Here is a 9,400-nt window from a genome sequence, read left to right as displayed (position 1 = left end):
GTGTACGGGGGTACACACACACACACGCACACACACACACACAGGCACGTACACACACACACACACACACACACACACACACACAGGCACGCACACACACACGCACACACACACACACACACACACACACACACGCACACACACACACAGGCACGTACACACACACACACACAGGCACGCACACACACACGCACACACACGCACACACACACACAGGCACGTACACACACACACACACACACAGGCACGCACACACACACGCACACACACACACACACACACACACAGGCACGCACACACACACACACACACACAGGCACGCACACACACACGCACACACACACACACACACACACACAGGCACGCACACACACACACACACATACACACACACACACACATTCAGCGGCAACACAGCCGGCACTCTTGTGTGGTCTGATGTCCAATACAGTCTCAAATTTGGGGGATGTCCATTTGAGTTCAATTAGCTGTGCGACGCCACGGATTGGGTGAGAGTAACTTGGCACCGGGAGCACGGGGGTCAGGGGTCACTTGTCGTTCATCAACGTCAGCCCCTTCACATCGACGCCAGTGTGAATGCTAACTACTCTTCATTAATGAACATGACGACAATGCGATTATCTTTTGACTAGATTATACTAGTCCATTAGCCACAGAGCTCAACGAGTAGAACGCACAACTTATGAACACACGTCACCTGAACCCCAACCCTCATCTCCCGTCCCCCAGCCCCCCCGACAGAGACCCTCAGTCAGCTGGAGGGTCTTTTTTGTGTCACAACACAATCTGAATCCCAAACAATGTCGAGACCCCAAAAAGTTACCAGCCCGATTGTGCCCGTCTGAAAAATCCCCTCAACATGCATCTTCAGGTTTATAACGTACAAGTCTGTCACGACACGTCAGCGACGCATGTCTCATGACTCCTCCTACAGTATGTATGCTTGAACACGCCTGCGTCACGCTGCTGTGCTCCAAAGAGGCTAGCGATAGCCAGCACGTCAGCGCTAACAGGAAGCGTTTATCGATCAGCTTCTGCCTTCAGGGTTGTTGGAGGGGCAACAGTCACACATTCTCATCAGGGAGATGACTAACCACTGGTTACAGGCGCGCGGAGGGGGGGGGGGGTGGGGGGCGTTCAGCTGTGCTAATCTTGGATTGAATGGAGATTTACCAAAGCGCAGAGCAGCGTCGAGGCCTCTTTGTCTCTGGCTAGATGATCATCTGCAGCTGCTATCTGACGCCTCATGTCTCCAGGGTGATTCCCCGTCTAGCGTCAACGACACTCCAGATACGTGGAAATCAAAGCTATATTACGTCATGTAAAGAAAATATATTCCATTATATATTAACTGTGTATATTATAGTATGTAAAATATATAGAGGAAATGTACAGAATAATATGATACATAGATAATCATATTTCATATATTGCATTATATTTAATATATTGCAGTATATTGGAAAATATAACCACAAGTTTCCTAAGCATGGAAATGTATTGTTTGATATATTACATTATATTTTCCAATATATCGCAACATATTTTATGTTTTTGTTCTATTTTGTTATATAGACAGAAGAGGGGGAATAATTAGAAGGGAATAAGTACGATCAGTCCCTCTGATACACGTTGACCAAGATGGCGTCGTGGCACAGGTGCGATGGTGAACCCTGCCTCACTGCTGGTGTAGCCTGCTCTTCTCTCTTAGCTTATCCCTTTCTGGGTTCTTTGCACTAGCATTTTGTACTCACCCCCCTCGCACTGTCCTGGCTTAGCACCGTCCTGTCTCGTCCCTGCACCCTGTCCAACGTGTCTCCATGTCCTCCCTGCTGGGCACTCAGCACCAAGGGTTGGATTGGGGGGGTAGGTCCCTGGGACATACTAGCACCATGTACTCATAGGCTACGTTAGGCTGCCTCACACTAAGGAATGGGCTCTTTGCACAAGCTCCACTACTTCCTGAAATTCTACAGGCATCCTTATTTCCTGTCCTATACTATTGGATGGAAGTGATTAATCAGGTGTGCGGCACAGCTGATCACACCTGATTAATCACTTCCATCCAATAGTATAGGACAGGAAATAAATATGCCTGTAGAATTTCAGGAAGTAGTGGAGCTTGTGCAAAGAGCCTGTCAGGAGATAGGCTCCTCCCCTGTGGGCCACTAGGCTCGAGAGCCATTGGTTCTTAAGGCTACTTACTTACTGACTACTCTGACTTTGCAAGTATGTGCTCCCCGCCCGGTGACTCCTGTTATCACAAGCCACGTGGTCCGGCCACTACTGTCGGTATTCTCTAAACATCTCGCCGTGGCGTGGGACCTCCTTTGTCTGTTCGCCTGCGTGTGTGTGTGTGTGTGTGTGTGTAAACGAGGATTAGGTCTCGCTCGGTGGCCCCCAGCTGCCTGATCCCCCCTGATCGGGCTGACCTGTTTAGCTGGTGAGTGGACGGCCGTGGACGTGTGTGTGTCTGAGAGCTGGACAGTAGGGAAGCTGCTGGAGATTACAGCCCAGCGAGGTGGGGTTAGTGGGGGGAATTAGAAAGCAAACAGCATCCCCCACTGAACAACTAAGTGTGTGTGTGTGTGTGTGTGTGTGTGTGTGTGTGTGTGTGTGAGAGTGGGTGTGTGTGTGTGTGTGTGTGTGTGTGTGTGTGTGTGTGTGTGTGTGTGTGTGTGTGTGTGTGAAACATGGAGACCGCTGCTGGCCACACACCAGACAGAACGAAAAAGACTGAGTCCATCTGTGGCAATATTCTGTGGTGAGCCAAGAGCCACGCGTCAATCAACACACACACACACACACACACACACACACACACACACGCACACACACACACACACACACACACACAGATGAGGGGAAGGAAGGGGCGGTGTTGTGGGGACATGTATAATCTGAGGGATGGAGAGCAGCCAGTTACACACCAACCACACACCAACACGCAGTACCAGACCGGGATACAACACAACAACAAATAAACACAACAACAACAACAAATAAATAAACACAACAATTAGGCTAACACAACACTGGATTTTTTTATTTTTTTTTTACTGTGGAATTGTAAACGTTTCTCTCATGAGAAAACCATGCTGAATCTTTAATAAGCCTTGAACATATAGGTCAGACATTAACATGCTTATACATCAGTGTGGTGTTTAGCCAGAGCTGACTGCTACTGTACCGAAGGATTTGATGATTTGACGACATGGGGATGGAGATGAATGTCCCAGCTTTGTTCTGCTGGAACGTACAGACCTTGATGTTCTCCTGTGACGGCGTGCGGCGTAGCGCCGGGCGTCGCACGCTGGCTACCCCCCACCGTGAGGCCGGACGCGTCTCTTCAGAAGCGCTGTCGCAACATCAGCAGTCTGGTCAGGAGCCCCCCCCCCCCCCCCACCCCGACCGTTCATCCATAATGCACCAGCCCCGAGGCCCGGCGAGCTCCCATCCAGCAGCACCGGAGTGAGGTCCGTGTCGGAGTCGGAGTGTGGCTGGAGTGGCTGGCTCTGGGGGTCAAGGGTGAGGGGCTTGACCTGAATGTTCAGGCTCCCTAGAGTGTTCAGGCTCCCCCCCCCCCTCCACACACACACACACCAGCAGAGCGTGGAGGTGGTGGTGGGGGGGGGGCATTTTTACCATGTGCCCTGGGTAACAGTGATTGAAGCTGACTGGATCCCCTACACCTTTCACCCCAAGCTGGAGGGGAAATTGAAATCAATATGGCCTATGATGAGAAGACTGGCTGGTGCTCGAGAGGCAGCAGTGGGGAGGGAGGGGGGGGGGAGGCGGGCGCGGGCTTGACGGATGGCTGGTTAAAGAGGACTGATCAATTACCCTGATGGATTGATCCCTCGGATTTTAGAAATGAGCCGGATCTTTTTGCTTCTTAAAGATTCCCCGCGGTGAACAGACCCGCCTGTCGACTGGGGATCATTTACTTGGGTGATGTACGGTCTTCTGAAGCTCTGCCGTTGTGGGACGACATGTTCAACTGGTCCCTGCCCCGTGAACGCGCCCCTCCCCCACTTTATTATTTTGCGAAATGTTTAATCCCCTCTCCCCTCCCCCTCCTCTCGCTCCCCCGCTAACGGATCCCCCTCCACATTATTCTCTGCATTTTAATTTTTCCTGTCACCAAGGGGCCCACTTTCCCCGCCCACTCCCCTCGTTTTCGTCTCAAACTGGAATAGCCGAGCCAAGAAATAGTTAATCTCTCCGGCTGCTCGTGTGATTGGCCGCTGCAGCCTCTCCGGAGCTGAGCTACCTTGACTAAGAAACTGGGGGTAACTAGGCAACTTCAGTGGGGGTATAGGAGACACGGCTATGTGTGAAATTATTTAGATTAAAAAAAAGAAACAGGCAATCCGGTGTGATTTTTCCGTCTGTGTGTCCAGCATATGGAATTAACGAATGGATTTTTTCCTCCTCTCCATCAACGGAAGCGCGCAAATGAAAGGGACATTGGTTTGGATTAAAAACGCATAAACGGGACAGTTGAGAGTAGGATAGCCTATGCTTCGGATTGGTGAGTGTCATATATGTTGATAACGTTTGTGCACTTTTTTCCCTTCCTTTTCATACGCATAGGATGAGAGGTGTTTTAGGATGAGAGGTGTTTGAGGATGCAAGGCAGAGCACCGGCCGGCACGCTGAGATTTATGGACAGAATGTAGGCTCGGGATATCTTGCGGACCACAGTCAATAAGCGTGACTGAGATTCATCTTTATAGATAGCCTTCCAACATCTCTTAATATTCATTAATTAGCCTAAGGCTTATCATATTCATGGTTGCGTAAAATTCGATGTTAATAGGCTGTCCACATTCTTCAAATTGCTTATTGATAGCCTAGATTTTTTTTTTCGTTTGGAAGTTGTCTTAGGCTATTTATTTTACTGAGTGACTTCAGTATGTTTCATCCTTTTAGGTGGGGGCTTATAAGGAGACCTCACAGTTTAGACCTCAATTCAGCCGTGTCCAAGCCCCCCCCCCCTTTTTTTTTTTGCTTTTAAGCTAGTCTATATCCAACTGCTTCTCGGAGACCCTTTTTCCGATTGTGCCTGTTTGAATACAGACGAATAACGAATAAGTAAACCATGTATTAGCCTAGTAGCCTTAATAAGGCGGCACGTCTTCATCGTTGGGACAGCAGGCTGATCAGCAGCGAGCGGAAGCGCCTACCTGTAGACGCGCGGCGCGCATCGCTGGGGGTGATATAGCTCATCGCTGGGGGTGATATATCGCATCGCTGCGGCCCTGCTGGATGTCAGTGAATATAAATGCCCCCCCTGATCCCTAATCGTGGTTCAAGTTCATGGTTCGTTGCGGTGGAAATATTGGCGGTGGCGCCTCGGTCAGAGCGTGGGGGTGTCTGCTGCGTCACCGCGGCAAATTGCACCTCTTCACCACAGAGGGCTTCGTTTCTAGGGCAGCGGGGAAAAAACGGCGGCTGGCCTACATACCGTCTAACTGCTACTGTGATGAGACCCCTCGATGATGATGAGTCCATAATTGACTATTGACTATGGTCTATAGGCCTATCTATATATATATCGCCTACGCCCCCAGCTCGAAGAAGCTTGTGGGGACCCAGACCATAAGACTGGCTCTGTGCTGTCAGCTAACTGACAGGTTCATTGAAGAAGACGTGATCGTGGTTCTGACATGGACGGAGCTGGACGAGTTTGAGCCGTTGGCCCCAGTGTGATACCCAGCAGCGCGTGCGTGCGTCATCGTCAGTGGGCCGTTGGTTCGACAGCGAGTCCAGTGATGATGACCTCATAAGGTAGACCCTGCATGGATTAATAGTCTACTGTGCCGTGTGAAAGGACCCCCAGAACAGTGTAGGCTAAATATGAATGGTGATCAGTGGGCTTGAATAGATTTGTGGTCTTGTTGTTGGTGTTCTGCCTCCGCTGTTCATTCACAGAAGAGCAGCAGTGGTGTGACACTGGCGTTCAGGAGTTGGGAGTTCAGACATCAATCTGCCACCAATCTGACAAAACTAGTAATCTCCTTATTACTCAAGACCGAAGTCCTTCTCACACACACAAACACACACACACACACACACACACACACACACACACACACACACACACACACACACACACACACACACACACACACACACACACACACACACACACATACACACACACACATTGTGTTTTCTGTTCAACGTGAGTGCCTTGCAGTCCTCTGTGAGTTGTGATGTGACGGTGCCACGCAGAAGAACGCCAGAGAGAGAGAGAGAGCGAGCATTAACTTCTGTGGCTCAGAGAATCTGTTTGTTGGCTTCCCAGAAGAACCCAGAGTCTTAATTCAACTCCTGACAGCAGAGCCGGTGAAGGAGGATCGCAGCTATATTATCGGATTAAGACTATAATGCCTTTTCCCATACTGCAAGTACTGTCAAATTAATAAGGCGAAATGCTGTTTGTCCTTCAATCTGATGGTGGAAGAACAGGGAGTCGTTAGTCCGCCCTTTCCGGGGGACGCTGGGAGTGTGTGTCCCACTCCCACTCCTGCTAATCCACCGTCTCTTCCTTTGTCCCGCTGGAGAGATTATCACTTCTTTTTCTCTGCTGTTGCAGTAGCTTTACCTCAAACCGAAATCCCACCGGACTCTCTCCCTCCCACACCCGGACCCGAGGCTATGCATCTTAAGAATATAGTGCAAACATCGGACACGTGGGCCGCATCAAACATTGTTGCTGCAGTGCCCTAAATATTTTATAAGAACTTAAATTCAGAGAAGTTAGCTGATTAGGGCTTTCTTGAACTGTTATGGTGTATCTCTGGCCTGGTCTAGCTATCAGTGAAGAAGACGTCACGCAAGGGAGGCTGGGAGATGTAGTTGGGGAGGATGGGGGGGCTTTGTTAGAGGGGCAGTAGAGGAGGTTGTTCAGCTGAAGTGCATTGTGGGTCTGTCTTGTATGAGGCAGATGTGTGGTTGGCGTTTGCCCATGGTGACAGGTGCGTCTTCAGATAGAAGTTGGATGGATGTTTTGCTCTGGAACACCAAAGTGACTTGAAAGGGGAAAATGTCTTGTTGTTTCTACCAAAGCCTTGAGATTTACAAGCTACATCTTCGTCTGGCAGTTCATGACAGAGATGTGTTGTTCTATTAGATACAAAACCTAATCCTCACTCAATAATGAATGTCAGAATATTCCATTAATTATCTCTCAGAATTGGGGTCGCTCCATTTCAATTCAGTCAAAATGAATGAAAATAGCAAAACAATGTGCCATTCGTAAAAAGATTATTCCCACTAATTAAATTCTATTCTAAGTGTATTTCTGCTGAAAACGAGCTAATTGAATAGTAGAAATGACATTGACCCACACCGTAACTTTGTCACAGGTCAAAATCAGACTTGGGGGTCGGGGCGTTTCTCCCTAACGGCGCATAGAACAGGAGCCGTAACGATCTTGGCGACGCAGAACATCTGGCCCGAGCGTTTGGGGCGTGAGCGGTGGGCGGGCCTTGGCGCCCGGACGGACGGGCGAGCGCGCCTGCCAGCCGCGCTCTGCCAGAACAGCCATCACTGCCCGCTCCGCTTCCGACGGACTCGGCGTCTCCTATGCATCACTGACACCCACCATCACCAGGGGGAGGCGGCGTGCCAAACCAATGAATCATTAAGGCCCAATTGGCTGGGAGGTGTGGGGCAGCCTGCCATATGCCTGGAGGTTCCCAGGCAATCTGTACTCTCTACTTATTTTCTCTTTTCTCCAAACTGTACAATGAACTGTAACAGGCAACCATACTGCTCCGCGTCTGTCTGTCTTGCGCTCACGTCGTCTGTGAATCCCCACGGGGAGCGCTCGGATGCCTCCCTGTTTTGGTTTTGCCGTCTGTTTGTAGGTTTGAAACGAATCAGTAGGGAGAGAGAGAAATAAGTGCGTTGTCTCCAGCGTCTGTGTGGAAATGAGTCATTGTGACCTTCAGCTCAACTCATGTTGCGCCAGTTGGCGCTGTATGAAATAGTCATCCATCTACTGGAGTACGAGTCTGCGCTGCCCCAGATAAATGGCAGAGAGGTAGAAAGCCTCTCTCTGTGTGTCTCCGTAGTGACCTAGTGTAGTGACTTCTCTCTGTAGTGACTTTTCTCTGTATGTCTCAGTAGTGACTTCTCTCAGTAGTGACTTCTCTCAGTAGGGACTTCTCTCAGTAGTGACTTCTCTCTGTAGTGACTTCTCTCAGTAGGGACTTCTCTCAGTAGGGACTTCTCTCTGTAGTGACTTCTCTCAGTAGTGACTTCTCTCTGTAGTGACTCTTCTCTGTATGTCTCAGTAGTGACTTTTCTCTGTATGTCTCAGTAGGGACTTCTCTCAGTAGTGACTTCTCTCAGTAGGGACTTCTCTCAGTAGTGACTTCTCTCAGTAGGGACTTCTCTCAGTAGTGACTTCTCTCAGTAGTGACTTCTCTCAGTAGGGACTTCTCTCAGTAGTGACTTCTCTCTGTAGTGACTTCTCTCAGTAGGGACTTCTCTCAGTAGGGACTTCTCTCTGTAGTGACTTCTCTCAGTAGTGACTTCTCTCTGTAGTGACTCTTCTCTGTATGTCTCAGTAGTGACTTTTCTCTGTATGTCTCAGTAGGGACTTCTCTCAGTAGTGACTTCTCTCAGTAGGGACTTCTCTCAGTAGGGACTTCTCTCTGTAGTGACTTCTCTCAGTAGGGACTTCTCTCTGTAGTGACTTCTCTCAGTAGGGACTTCTCTCTGTAGTGACTTCTCTCAGTAGTGACTTCTCTCAGTAGTGACTTCTCTCTGTGGTGACTTCTCTCAGTAGTGACTTCTCTCAGTAGTGACTTCTCGCAGTAGTGACTTTTCTCTGTATGTGTCTCAATAGTGACTTCTCACAGTAGGGACTTCTCACAGTAGGGACTTCTCTCAGTAGTGACTTCTCTCAGTAGGGACTTCTCTCTGTAGGGACTTCTCTCTGTAGTGACCTCTCTCTGTATGTGTCTCTGTCCTGTCTTGTCTCTGTGTCTGTCCTGACTTTTCTCTGTCTCTGTCCTGTCTTGTCTCTGTGTCCCTGTCCTGACTTGTCTCTTGTCTCTGTCCTGACTTGTCTCTGTGTCCCTGTCCTGACTTGTCTCTGTCCTGACTTGTCTCTGTGTCTGTCCTGACTTGTCTCTGTCTCTGTCCTGTCTTGTCTCTGTGTCCCTGTCCTGACTTGTCTCTTGTCTCTGTCCTGACTTGTCTCTGTGTCTCTGTCCTGACTTGTCTCTGTCTCTGTCCTGTCTTGTCTCTGTGTCTCTGTCCTGTCTTGTCTCTGTGTCCCTGTCCTGACTTGTCTCTTGTCTCTGTCCTGACTTGTCTCTGTGTCTCTGTCCTGACTTGTCTCTGTCTCTGTCCTGTC

Source organism: Borostomias antarcticus, assembly GCF_949987555.1.
Source record: "Borostomias antarcticus genome assembly, chromosome: 12".
NCBI classification, from domain to species: Eukaryota; Metazoa; Chordata; class Actinopteri; order Stomiiformes; family Stomiidae; genus Borostomias; species Borostomias antarcticus.
This window is presented reverse-complemented; position numbering follows the sequence as displayed.